The following is a 15,219-nucleotide window of genomic DNA, read 5'->3' as shown; positions in this document are numbered from 1 at the left end:
AATAGAATTTATATCTACACAGAAGAAAGCCCTGTCTAGACTCTGCACCGGTATGAGTTGTGTCGAGCTATTCATTAGCCTCTTTGTTTGATGAAAAAAATACTAAATGTAGTTGCAATAAATGCGTTAAGAATCCATACAACTGCAGCAGCGGAGGACTATTATTCTGCTGCCTGATACTGCAGAAGAACTGATGATGGCACGGTTTGATCTTCAGCTGACCAATCAGCAGAAAGGGGCGTTTAATTCCCACCCATGTGTAGAAATTGAATATTCAAGCTGTTTATTCATTTTTCCACCAAAGAACGAAAAACGAAAATTTAAGCTGAATTCTCATTTTTCGTGTTTTGGAAAAAAACGAAAATACGAAAAAGGAGCCGTTTTCTCATTTTTCTACTTTCAATATTAAATAAAAAAACGAATGATCGAATGATACACGGATTCGGGCGGAATGTTGGTTTTGGTTTTTGAAACCCACCCACTGACAGTTTACCCAATTGTATTTCGGCACGCCGGGTTGCCAGTTGGCGCATAACACAGCGTATTTCATTTCATTCGTGGTCATGTGCGCTCGTGTGTCGTCAATCTGGCAACCTGCGTGTGCGTCAAGTCTGTGGAGGAGGGGCCCGGGTGAAAAAAACCCTCTCCAATATTTTGAATTTGGACTGAAATACCTAGTTCAATCCTACATACAGCACCTTGAATTAAAAATCTGTTTTGTTTTGAAGATGAATGAAATTTTATTTTATGAATGAAATTTTATGAAATATTATTGGGTTTGGAATGTGAGTAAATCATGGAACTTTTCGTTTTCAAACTATTTGAAATAGAAAATAGAAAATACAGTTTTTTTTTATTTTTTGTGTGTATAATTACATTAAGTATCTCCTGTCTACATTTCTAAGAATAAGGTAAGAAAAGTCAATTTTTGCCTGCAGTCAAGAAGCTGGCGGAAGTGTATCCATATGAACATGGAGCTGACGGAGGTGCGCAGACAAACAGACAAGGCCTTCATCTCTGTCCTCCAGGCTGTGAGAGTGGGCAGGTACTGAGTTCTCATCACATCCACAGTTCAGTGCAGTGAGTCACTGGCTCTGAGTGTTATTGGGATAAAGTCCAAGTGTTTCAGGGTCAGGTTTTTTTTCTACAACCTAAGGTGGTTCTTATAGGAGAGATTTGAATGTTTATAGGTATTGTAGCAGGGAACTTTCAAGCTTCATCCTGTAATCAATGAAGTTGTCAATTGATTCAGCTGATCATCTTGATTGGTCCCATTCTGTAGAGTCCCAGAGGAAGTTACTGCACAGCTCCTGAGAAGTGCCTATCACAGCATCGAGAGGGATGGTATCCTAGCAACCAGGCTGTGCACACACAAGGATGATGTGGAGCTCACCAATGAGAATAAACTCAAAGAGTTACCAGGTTAGTCATACAGAAATATAATTTCAAACTGGAGATGTGATTTTTGGTTTGCTGGTTGCATCAGGTGGTAGTTGTTCTGGTACTGCTGTCAGTGCTGTGAAGGGAATAGCATTGAGTAAGATTCTGGAAATGGAAATATCTATTAGAAATCTACCATCTGATTCATACAGTGTACGTGACAACAAAGCACTAGAAAGCACCTCTGAAAATGTATAGGAGTACATTTATTTAGTTTTTAAAAATCAGACCAGATCTGAATCAGATTCTGAATCAGTGTTAATTTCGTTGACGAATCATTTTCATCATAATGTTCGTCAACGAAATTTTTTCACTGATGACAACGAGACGATAACGAACTAAAACTCTTTTTTTGAATGACAAAAGCTATGACGAAAATATATTGACATTTTCGTCAACGAATAAAAACAAGACGAAAATGTTAGGGAGGGACGATTTGGGAAGAAATTAATTCAGAACAAATCTGCTGCATAAGAGGTTAGATGTGTAGCCTACATATGAACCGGTGGGACATAAGCTAAAATACACTTGCTGCACGTTGCATAAAACGTTCAAAAATGTCGATATGTGGCGAGTAAGAGAAGAGCAGACACATAAATAAATCTGACGACGCAAGAGGTCCGGTTTTCTGAGCGTGGACACTGGACCATACACACACAGAAAGCGCGTCTCACAGCGCGTGAGTACTCTTTCGCGTCGCATGAAAGGAGAATTACACACACAATGATGTCGAATTGTCCGTTTTGACGAGTATTCAAGGTAACGCAGTTGATTACGTCTTGAAGGCTGATTTATACTTCTGCGTCGGACCTACGCCGTAGGCTATGTGTCAGTTTTCATTTATACTTCTGCGTCGTTGTCCACGTCAACGTGCAGTACACATGCAAATCGCTAGTCTGCAGTGTCCACGGCATGTTGCTGGTGTAACCTGCAGTACCACGGCAAAAGCCGAAGAAGAAGCGGCTCGTCGGAGAAGCATTATAGCCGTGACGATGGCAAATAAATATCAAATCATTATTTAAAACTACAAAAAGGAGACAACAATGGAACAGGAGATGATGGCATTCTTTCAATCTGCACAAGGACTTGTACCACGGCAGATTAACATTGTTTGTTGCGGACAACTACTGATGTATAATGCTATGTAGTATAATAAATGATAAGACACTTGTTCTTTGCTTTGTTTTATTTTATATAAGAAGGTGTAACATTAAAACATATTAAAGTGCACATAAACACACACAAAACTCAAGTACATATGGAGGGAGGGCTTCTTGCAGACCAATCACAGCGCTTGCGGTCTGCGTAGAATTGACGCGCTGTTAGAATTTTTGCAGAGCCATGGAAAGAGAGAATTGAACGGAAGTCCAAAACGCTCGATGGTCACGTGATTCACGTAGACCTCAAATAGTTCCAGGAAGTTCATAGTGGGCAATTGAAATACATTGAGTTGGAGAGACAGAACTGTGATTTTTGGTAATTAGTTTACAATAAAATAATTTATTTACATTATTTATAAAATAATGTACACGTAGTATATATATGTAGTTATATTAGTGTTGTTTTTAAAAGATAAAATCCTCTAATATTTGATGATTAATGTGGTCAGCTATCCTTACCTGCCTTGTTAACATATTTTAGGCTGAAGTTACCATGGTGAAAGTCCGTGTTTGCTATATAAAGGACATCGTGGTCTTCTGCCAAGGTAACGTCAGCCTCTCTATATAAATATACTTATATATGTGTGTGTGTGTGTGTGTGTGTGTGTGTTCTTACAACTTGCTTGTTAGTCAAGTTCAATCACAAATATACCTGTTCATTGTCGTTTTTCTAATCTCATGGTAAATGTTAAGTTTGTCTTAGAAAATTCACTCCAAATAAATGAAGATATTTTATTAAGTGAAAACTAATTTTGTTTAATCCTGTTCATTGTCGTTTTACTAATCTCATGGTAAATGTTAAGTTTGTTGTCTTAGAAAATTCGTTCCAAATAAATGAAGATAATTTATTAAGTGAAAACTAATCTTGTTCAATGTTTTTGATTCTTGTGCACCCCTCAGTTATTAATATATAAAAATATGTTTGTAGTGTATTCCAATTTAAAACAACTTAAAACATTTGTACACATTTAATCATATATTTTATGTATGTTGACTTTTGTTATGCACTTATTTATAGCAATCAATTTATACATTTATAATAAACTATAAAGCACGTTGTCCTTGAACAGTCTCCACTATAGTTTGCTGTGCTGCATGGGAGTGCTCCAGTCACTCACAGAAAGGAGTGTGAATGTATGGTTTCCCTACTGATCTGGACAGGAGAAAAAAATGATGCATTTAAGTTTAGTTCAATTCACATTTATTTGTATTGCACTTTTTAATATACAAAGTTTCAAAACAGCTTTACAGAAAATGAATGTTTCTACATTACAAATACGAGTTCTGTTAACAGGTGTAACTGTGCCAAAGTAATGTTCATATGGCAGAAATGTTCTAAAATTAGGCTGTACAAATCATGCAGTTAAGTAACGTCATGTATTCAGAAACAATTAAATATATACAGAAACAATGAACACATTAAAGCAATGGTTACATGATGTGATCATGTTGATTACAATGCAAGGAAAATGTAGCAGTTTTGTAAGATTATTCAGAGTCAGCTTCATCTGAAGTCCTCTCAAGGGTTGGCGTCATCTCTTCACAGGTGTTGGGTCATCTGAAGTCTTCGTAAGAGGCTGGATATAGTCAGCAGCTATTCTTATAGCTTACATATTATATGTGGTGTATAGATTACACCAACAAAATGTGATGTAATCATACTAGGGAACTGGCACTTTTTCACAAAGAGCAGGGAAAGACTTGCCAAAACCTGTGAAGAGACTCATTGTGAGGGTGATGTCTCTTTACAGGGAGTCTTCAGATGGTTCTTGTTCTGAAAGCAATATAGCGAAGGGAAAAAACAGGAGAAATTATTAAGTGATGCTCCATCACATTGCAGTCCTGTGGCATCACTTCTCAGTCTGTTCCTTCAACACAGTACTTCTTTAGTAGCTAAGACATTTAAGTATAAAATACAGTAATAATGTATAGATTTACTGAGATATATATAATATAATATAGTGGTATATAATACCTTTTTTGGAAATGTAGCCTAGCATGATTCTGAAATGAAAACTGCTCGCCTATTTCAAACTTTTCATTCTCACTTTGGTCCATCTGCATCCATTGCAATATATCCAAGTCTATTAAATAACTCCCCACCAGCACTTTTAAAAGCCTTAATTACACAACGATGGATGAAACTGCATGAAGAGAATGAATAACATCCCGTAAAGTGAGGAATAATCTAATAATCATCTGTTTTAATGCACAGGGTAATTTGATTAGCTGTGCTGATACTATACTATTTTGTTCTATAAATGTCTTACCTTTTAAAAGTTCATCACAGCGGTCTCTTCTGCTGCATCTCTACGGCGCTGATAGTATGAGCGCTAACTTTCGGGAACTATTGAGCAGCTCCACGATCCGCCATTGCTGTAAAAAGCTGGTCCATTGGAGTGAACGGAATTGTCACAACTCTCTCTCTCTACAGCTCTGGAATTTTGGAGAGGTGCGCGTCAGGCTACGGCGTATGGGTGTGCGTCTATACGTAAGCTACGGCGTAGGTTCGACGCAGAAGTATAAATTGGGCTTGAGTGAACGTAAACAGTAGGAGAACGTCTGTAAGTACATTGCATCCGTGCATTCGGGTTTAAAGGGATAGCAGCCTAATTTAGTTGCTATTGTCCGAGTCACTGATGTAAATCAAGCAACAAAAGAAAGACAGAAAATCACTCACTGCTCTTGACTGAAAAAACTTTAGTAGCCCTAAAGATGAATCTAAATGTATTTATAGAAATAAATATGCATGCTTGAAAGAATGAAGAATATGGTAAACAAGCTGCTATAAAAACTGCATAATTACCCTGTATAACCATTGGTATTTCATTCAAAAGAAGACCATGTTCTTGTTCTTTGAGAAGTGGTTTTATTTCATTTTAACATAAAGGCATGTGTGTCACCACAATTAAATGATAAAACCTCTATCATGGTAAAACCTTAATATCAAACCTATATAATGAGTTTGGAAATTTTAGAGAAATGCTTAATAAATGCATTACACTGTAACTAAACCCATTCGATATTAGCCGACTAAAATTACTGTAGATTTAGTCGACTAAAATCTTATGATATTTAGTCAACTAAAACTAAAAACAATTCAGATGACTAAAACTAAATGTCATTTTGGTCAAAAAATCCAAATTTGCTGTCAAAATGAACACTGTTCTGAATCTGATTCTGATCTGGTTTGACATCAGATGTAAATTACATGTCAAATTTCTAAGTCTCGTAAGTGTTTCCTTTGCAGGGGTCATGTGAGTGTTTGAGGCTGTGGATAGTGACCCTATGTTGTTTCAGACCATCGAAGCACAGAGTCCAGTGAGTCGGCTGTTACAGCTGAAAGTGGGAGCTCAGGTAGGTGTTCCCCAACACCCCCTCAGGCAAACATTTGCTCTTGATTTGTAATGTCAAATGTTGCAAGAAACTTTTTACTACTTTTCAGGTCATGCTCACTAAAAACTTGGATGTCCAGAGGGGTCTAGTGAATGGAGCCAGAGGAGTAGTGGTTGACTTTCAGCCAGGCAATCAAGGTACGACTGACTGTGAAATGGTGACTGGCGCTTCCCCTAACACACTTATTTTACTTTGTCGCTTTCTTTTACGCTATCATGAAAATAGGAAAATAAATGGATAAATCTCAAAAGAATATGTCCAGGTTGTATTTAATCACAAAATCATAAGGAGCTATTGTGTAAAGTAATTGGAAGCCTATCTTTAGGACAATTTAGGTTAACTGATTTGTGACATCATGCTGTTTGGAATGTAATTAGCTATTACAACTAATTTAATTTACACTGATTTTAATAAAACACTGGCAGTAGTACAAACACTAGCATGTTGTTGTTGTTTTTACATATCAATTTAAAGCTTATGTATTTTTCTGATTACCATTTCAAATAATTGCAGTTCTTTTGAGCAGCAATTCAACATTTTAGAATGGTTTCTGAAATATCACGTGACACTGGAGTAATGGCTGCTGAAAATCAGCTTTGCCATCACAGGAATAAATTAATTTTAATGAAAATATTAAAATGGAGAAAATGTCTTTATTACGCTATATTATGGTTTTTCTGTATTTTTGATTAAAAAAATATAGAGCATAAAAGACCAATTTTACAGACCCCATTTACTTTTCTTTTTTTTTTAAACAATTATTTATGACCGTAATGAGAATAAGGGGTTTTCAATGCAATTTTTTTACATTTTCTAAACTGACTTCATGAGATTTAGCTAAATGTCACTCATTAATTTCTGTATCTGGCTGGTTATAGAACACCAATGTATTTCAGAGGATATAAACATTGTGTGAGATGTTGTGACATACCATCATTTGTGACCACCCGTCTCCTTGCAGGTCTCCCTCGGGTGCGAGAGAGCGTTGAATGTTTAAAGCGTCAGGGGGGCTGTACCTGAGCCAACAGCAGCTGCCACTCAAACTGGCCTGGGCAATTTCAATCCACAAGAGTCAAGTGAGCTTTGTTCTCATGTCCCACCATGAGTCATTTTGCATAGGTAGTAAGCTACAGTGTCAAACCTGCATCAACTGACTGCATAGAATGAAATCTAATTTTGCTAAATTGTGCTGTTGATCTCATACTGTTTTGAGCCCCAGTGGAAATGATCATGTGATTTCACTGAAAATGCTATTAAAATGAAATAACTTGGCTCAGGAAGAGTGTTTTTATGAATCTGTAAACAGATGCTCAGGGCTATGGTTCTGGTTTGTGTTTTGACTCCTTAACTAAGTCCCCATGTTTACCCATCTTTTCTGACTATATGCCTTCTGCACTGATGAACTGTCAAAGTTATCGCCGTTTAGCTCATCAGCTGTCTGGCAAATGTTTGAGAAACCTTGCATGTGTCCATGTCCCAATGCTCAGTAGAGGAACTGAGGAAAATATTAAATCAATTCCTCATAACCATGTGGGTCTGAAACTCTCAAGTATTACATCCCACAATGACTCGATTTGGTTTTAACACTATAATTGTCCTAAAAAAAAAAAATTTGTATTAAAGGGATAGTTCACCCCAAAATTAAAACATTGTTTACTCACCCTTATGTTTTTCCAAACCTGGACGAGTTTTTTTTCTGTGGAAAGGAAATGGAAGATATGTTTAATGTTGATAACCAAACCATTTTGGTTCCCATAGACTTCTTCAATTGTATGTATAAAAAAATACAGTGGAAGTCAATGAGTTTGGTTCAGGCCCGGTGCAAGAGGGGGGGCCGGGGGGATGCCACCCCCACGGACATCACTGTGCCCCCCTCCGGACAGAGGGGGACGGCCGGACTTTAGTTTTGCGTGTAAAATAGTCTAACTGATTGCTTTTAGATGGAAAAGCTGCCCATAACTCCTGGTCTAGGATCTGTTTTCTTCGTAATAATAGCATAACGAAATAGATTTGGCAAACAATCCAGTGTATCTGCCCTTCTGTTTTGGAAAGCGTCAAATGATTTTACAATGCATTTTCGCAGAGGGAGCAAAGTAGCCAGTCACAGACATGTTTGTTTATTTCTACAACGCAATGGCCAATCAGATGTGTTTAGGTTGGAAACCACGCACTCACCTCTTTTTGTCCAGTGCGGAGTTCTATCATGCTCGTAACTTCATTAAAAAATAAAGTTTAATTGTGTGGTCACATTCATTGGTTAAAACGGAACTTTGTGAGATCGTGATGAATGAGTGACAGTTTTTAATAAATTTAAAGGGGTGTGCTCTTTCCATGCTGTATACGATAATATATTCAGAATTTAAATAAAACGTGTTTTTTGTCATGCTTGACAAGCAGCCTCGTGCAACACAGAGATAGCTATTAAATTTTATGATTAGAGCTTACAGCTCATTAAAAAAAGTCAAAAATCCAGTATCTCAAAATATTAGAATATTTCCTAAAATCAATTTTAAAAAAAAGGATTTGCAAAACAGAAAAGCTCAAGTTCTTGAAAGTATGTTAATTTATGCACTCAATACTTGGTCGGGCTCCTTAAGCACAAATTACAGCATCAGTGAGGTGTGAGATCGTGATGAATGAGTGACAGTTTTTAATAAATTTAAAGGGGTGTGCTCTTTCCATGCTGTATACGATAATATATTCAGAATTTAAATAAAACGTGTTTTTTGTCATGCTTGACAAGCAGCCTCGTGCAACACAGAGATAGCTATTAAATTTTATGATTAGAGCTTACAGCTCATTAAAAAAAGTCAAAAATCCAGTATCTCAAAATATTAGAATATTTCCTAAAATCAATTTTAAAAAAAAGGATTTGCAAAACAGAAAAGCTCAAGTTCTTGAAAGTATGTTAATTTATGCACTCAATACTTGGTCGGGCTCCTTAAGCACAAATTACAGCATCAGTGAGGTGTGGCATGGAAGCGATCAGCCTGTGGCACTGCTGAGGCACCATTGAAGCCCAGGTTTCTTTAATAGCGGCCTTCAGCTCAACTGTATTGTTGGATCGACTGTTTCTCATCTTTCTCTTGAAAATATCCCATAGATTCCATATGGGGTTCAGGTCAGGCATGTTGGCTGGCCAATCAAGCACCGTAATATCATGGACCGCAAACCACTTGGAAGTGGTTTTGGCACTGTGGGCAGGTGCTAAAGTCCTGCTGGAAAAGGAAATCAGCATCTCCATAAAGCTTGTCAACAGATAGAAGAATAAAGTGCTCAAATCTCCTGGTAGATGGCTGCATTGACTTTAGACTTGATAAAACACAATGGACCAACACCAGCAGACATCACAGCACCCCAAATCATCACTGACTTCAGAAACTTTTCCTGAAGACATCTGAGCTTGGTGACTCTTGATGCACTGACTCCAGCTTCAGTCCACTTCTTGTGAAGCTCTCCCAAGTGTTTGAATCTGCTTTGTTTGACAGTATTCTCAAGCTTGCGGTCATCCCTGTTGCTTGTGCACCTTTTCCTACCCAATTTCTTCCTTCCAGTCAACTTTGCATTTAATATGCTTTGATACAGCACTCTGTGAACAGCCACCCCTTTCAATAATGACCTTCTGTGACTTACCCTCTTTGTGGAGGGTGTCAATGATTGTCTTCTGGTTCACTGCCAAGTCAGCAGTCTTCCCCCATTATTGTGGTTTCAAAGAACAAGAGATACCCGGAATTTATACTGTAGGGAGGGTCATTTAATTAAACTCAAATGTAAATATTCTAATATTTTGAGATACTGGATTTTCGACTTTCATGAGCTGCAAGCTCTAATCATCAACATTAAAACCAAAAAAAAAACATTTGAAATGTTTTACTTTACATGTAATGAAAAAGTTTCACTTTTTGAAATAAGTTACAAAAAACTTTTTCGCGATATTCTAATTTTGAGATGCACCTGTATATTCTTAAATAAATTTTAAAAAAGAGGGGGAAAATGAGTCATTTGTTCAAAAAGATAATTTAACTTAATTTGGAGACTTAAATACTTTGGCAAAAGGTTAGTCACTTCTGGCACTTCATAATATCATAAAATATGTATTTTTATAACAATTGTGACATTCTGTTGTTGTAAATTGATAGTTTATGTCTTCGGGCTACAATTTTACTTTAGTTTAGTCAGGACCACTGTCGTCAAAGCCATGCATGTGTAAGGGCAGGGAGCACAGCGATATAAATAAAAACAAAAACAAACCATATGCTAAACATCCCCCAACCATCAAATTGACAGATTTTTTTTTTAAATATTGAGTGCCAAATGAATAGGTCAAAATTTGATCCAATCTCTTAGCTAGAGCAGTAATTACCTACTGATGAACTTACACCCTGCACAAGGGTGTCCAATTCTGCTCCTTAAGGGCCACTGTCCTGCAGAGTTTAGCTCCAACCCCAATTAAACGCCTGAATCAACTAACTGAGGTCTTACTAGGCATACTAGAAACTTCCAGGCAGGTGTGTTGAGGCAAGCTGGAGCTAAACTCTGCAAGACAGAGGCCCTATAGGACCAAGTTTGGACACCCCTGCTTTAACAGCATCGTAGCTTAAATTAACTAGCGAAATCTTCTGGCTTGAGCAACCAGCCTATTTGCTTTGTCTTGGTTAGCTTTGACAGTGAGAGAGCCTGGTTCCAATACAAAAAACAATGTGTTATTTCTAGCATATTTATTAAAAATCTGATTTCCATGAAAGACAAATGATTATTGAATGAAATTCATGGTGGGTATCTTGATTGTTTGGTGTGTTTAGGGCATGACTCTGGATTGTGTGGAGATCTCTTTGGCACGTGTGTTTGAGAGCGGCCAGGCCTATGTTGCTCTGTCACGGGCCCGGAGTCTAGAAGGCCTGCGTGTGATAGACTTTGATCCACAAGTAGTGAGGGCCAAGCAGGATGTGCTGCTCTTTTATAAGAGACTGAGGAAAGAGAGGCTGCTAATGCTGGTCAGTCCACCCTGAACAATTACTCTGTTTCTCAGATCAATACACTGTTCTGTTAGACCAGGCTGCCTCAATTTTAAAGATGAATCTAAATGATTTTAGATTGGCTAATAAAAGTCTCCCAGGAGGCTCAAATTACTGCATGATATTACAGTAGTTGTCAGAATTGAAATTGCACAATTTCAACAAGGCTTGCATTGATTTAGGAAGTTTATTATAGGTCTCTGATTGTAATATATTTTTCTTCCCCCAGTCCTCAATGAATGACTTTGTTGGACAGAGCTATAAGGAGAATTCCCGTTGGTGAGGTGGTGATGTGAAGCTCTCATTTTCATATGCACTGTGTGCATGAATGCATCAGAAACATGTTTAATTCCGTTAGCATTTCTTATTGGGTAAATTATGATTCCCTGCTTTTCAACTGAGCGCTTATTTATTTTTTATAAATATTGCCCTAAACCCTGTTTTATGTAACCATGTATTTCTTTTAATAAAATGTCTGTGGTTTTATACATATGATTTGGTTTGATTTATGAAAGTGCTTGTGGCAGTGGTTTTCTAATTGTAAGTGAAATGTGTGTTCTTATCATTTGGTTTGGTATGTTTAGTTGAATATTCTGGCTCGTTGAATTTAGATTAAGTGGTACCCAACGTCCTGTAACTGCATACATTACAGTCAATAGTACAAATATTTCCCTCTTCATCAGCTTCAGTGAGATGCTTAACAAATTGTTTGTTAAACTTCCATAGATCATTATCCTTTTAAAAAATATACGATTAATAATCCAGTATCCATACTGGCATATGTGCCAGTAGAACACACTTTCATGGGTTGTTCTTACTAACTCACAACACTGTTGTAGCAAAATCCAAACAAGGTTTTTCTCTCTTTATCAAAAGAAAAGGCCAAAGCTATATGTGACCCTGGACCACAAAACCAGTCATAAGTGAAAATTTTTCGAAATTTAGATTTATACATCATCTGAAATCTGAATAAATAAGCCTATTGTTAGGATAGGACAATATTTGGCCGAGATACAACTGTTTGAAACTATTGAGAAAATCGCCTTTAAAGTTGTCCAAATGAAGTTCTTAGCAATGCATATTACTAATCAAAAATGAAGTTTTAATATATTTACAGTAGGAAATTAAAAAAATGTCTTCATGGAACATGATCTTTACTTAATATCATAACGATTTTTGGCATAAAAGAAAAAGCAATGCAAAAAATACAATGTATTTTTGGCTATTGCTACAATATACCCCAGCGACTTAAGACTGGTTTTGTGGTCCAGGGTCACATATTACATTCTCAGTGACAGATTTTAACTTGAAGCAAGGAGAAACTAGCAACTAAAAATGCAATGTCTACTGCCACCCTGAGAGACTATGTGTAATTGCAATTGGGTCTACACGCAAAAAAAAAGTCCTCACATTCAACTGCTTTATTTACAGCAAATTTCTTAACATGTAAATATTTGTATGAACATAAGATTCAGCAACTAACTGAGACATAAACTGAACTAGTTTCACAGGCATTTGACATTAGAAACTGAATAATGAGACCCTGAACAAAGGGGTAGATGTAATGTAGCAGTCAGTATCTGGCCAACATTGATTTTTATTTTTTGAGGAAAAGGCATGTCAACAAATGTGTGTACTTTCTGTACATGTACAACACAAATTTTAGGTCTCTGGTGTTGCTTGTGCTGTACATTTAAATACACATCTGTGGAGCTCTAGATGCTCCACTGGAAATGCAGTACGATGATAGCGTGGGGGCTTCATTTAACTGAACTGAAGAGCTTCTGTGCAATCTGGAAGACAATGATGATACTGGAGCAATATTCTTTTAAGGGAAAGTTCACCCAAAAATGAATAGTGTCTTTTACTCACCCTCAAGTTGTTCTAAACAGTTGACAGTAGCCACTGACTTTATATATATATACAGTATATATATATATATATGCCTTCGCAATAGTAAGTAGGGGCTCCAAAAAAACCTTTATGGAATGTTCTTACGTTATAATAGCTTATTATTTATCTTATTTTGTTATATTTACAAGAAATCATGAATCATGTACGCGCAAATATTATTAAACCGAGCTAATAATTGAATCCAGTGTGTGAATTCAAGAATGGGTTTACGCCACTTATTTGGGAAACTGCTTGGCTAAATTATTTATTATATGATGTTTTGGTTTTTAATAAAATAGCGTTATTATTATAGTGGATAAATATAAAACATGATAGTGGAACCAATGAGCACAAAAACAACGGACGCTTTTTGATGATACACAAACATGGCAGCGTACGTATGCACGAGATTTTGTATAAACAAATCTAAAGGCTCTATTAGATTTATTCAGCGACGGTATCGAGTTCAAACTAAATGGGTAAGTAAAGAGGTTGCATTCCTTTTCAAAATAAAAATAAAGTGTCAGAAATAGATAGCATAAGATGATATCGTGTTCCTCTGTATTAGGCAGCAACAAGGCCCAAAGTTTCCAGCCACTGAGCTTGCTCTGCACAACTTTGACACAATCTACAGTAAACAGTTAAGGGACCTATGGCCCTCTATTAGAGTTGCCATGCTGTGTGAACAAAAGTATGGAGCGCTGATAAACAGTTTCTCTTCAGCACCCAATGTAATAACCGAATTAGAAGCTCAATGACGTAAAGACTTCATCCGTATTTACTGCACCACAAATGAAGTCCATCAATCTTCACAGGACTCCAAGACTTCACACAGAGATTCAACAGAGCTCGAACCTGCTGCTCTTCAACCCAGTATAAGTCCCAATATCAAATGTCTTGTTTTCCCAAAGGAGACATATCTAGATTTAAGCCAGCTAGGTGAGAATTACTAAAAATTGTCATTTCCTCTGCCTTGTCCTAAGTTGATTGTTTAATATATCTGTCCTATTAACTTAGACCTGACAGCAGTGGCATATTGGGATATTATCTTCTGGATGCTGCCTCAGTGCTGCCTGTTCTAGCACTGGACGTCCAGCCAGGACGCACAGTATTGGATCTATGTGCAGCTCCAGGAGGGAAGACACTTGTTCTCCTGCAGACACATTCAGTCAGTATGTGAACTGCCATATTGCCAACACTCAAAGCATTTTAGTGGAAGGGATGTAGATGATATAAGCATGTTTTTTTTCTTTTTCAGATTATCTGTGAGCGAATGACCTGTCAGGTTCCCGCACAATGCGATTACACACTTTCCACTTTGCGCCACAATTAAGTGTCGGGGAGTTGATTTTACCACACCTGCGTGCTAACTTTGGACCAATTTATATGTGTAAATTACAACGAATGAACTAGATGGACATTAGCTCGACTGAGATCATCACACGTTTGTGCTTCAGTAGTGCCCCCTAGTGACCAGACATGGAACTTAAGCCAATAAGACAGACATAAATCTACCTTGAAACATTATATTGTTGTAAATGTAATCATGTCATTATCATTATTTTGTAAATTGTTATTTGATTATCAGATTGATTAAAGTTAAATATGGCGCAAAAAGACCAAAACAGTCTGTGTCGAACATTGAAAAGCTAAAGCCAACATTCATACTATGGGGACAACTTAAGTTAACTAAAAAGAATGATCCGATTCAGGAGTGGAGCATGCAGCGATTTTGAAAATGTTTTCTGTGAATCCTGTTTACAGTTATACTGTTGTTCCCAGGTTTGGCCAGTAGGGGGCGTCCACAGACCATTAGCTGTTAAAAGTAGAACCAAATGAGACTGACTTTGTCTTTCAGCATGTTTCAAACAGCACTGTCTTCCCGTCATGGAGAGGGCTAAAACATGATTATATTAATTTTAAATGTTATATTTATTTATATTAATGGAGGATGCACATTTGCCTGAAGGATGCACAGAAATGAATGAAGCCCATGAATTTTTTTTCTTTTTTTGTTGTTTGTATGTTAGGTGCTGTATCTAATCACCATTATTTTTGAATAGTTTAAATGTTAAGTTTTCATGTAGTCTATCGATTAATATGAGGCCTAAAAGCTGAATGCATAATAATTATTGAATTTTCTTTTACAATAGTCTCAAGTGGCAGGACACTACTGAATCTGCTTGAAAATTCATATATCAGCTGCCCACAAACAAATTCAAACTGGAAAATTTGAGTTTTTCTCTATATACAGGCATTTTGATTGAGTATTCGGTGGTGTTTATAATAACATATTCATTATAAGGATAAAGAGT

At 36.9% G+C, this 15,219-nt stretch overlaps 2 pseudogenes; both read left to right on the top strand.

The window, feature by feature from the left end:
- The window catches only part of LOC107588892 (ATP-dependent DNA helicase PIF1-like), a 16,478-nt pseudogene extending 4,996 nt beyond the window's left edge, over window positions 1–11,482 (top strand).
- Window positions 11,483–13,309: 1,827 nt separating this feature from the next.
- Window positions 13,310–14,208, top strand: LOC107588925 (5-methylcytosine rRNA methyltransferase NSUN4-like; annotated as a pseudogene).
- The last annotated feature ends 1,011 nt before the right edge of the window (window positions 14,209–15,219 follow it).

Source organism: Sinocyclocheilus grahami, unplaced genomic scaffold (assembly GCF_001515645.1).
Source record: "Sinocyclocheilus grahami isolate Dianchi unplaced genomic scaffold, SAMN03320097.WGS_v1.1 scaffold109.1, whole genome shotgun sequence".
Lineage (NCBI taxonomy): Eukaryota > Metazoa > Chordata > Actinopteri > Cypriniformes > Cyprinidae > Sinocyclocheilus > Sinocyclocheilus grahami.
Note: the sequence above shows the minus strand (reverse complement) of the source record. Positions and strands in the feature narration are given on the sequence as shown.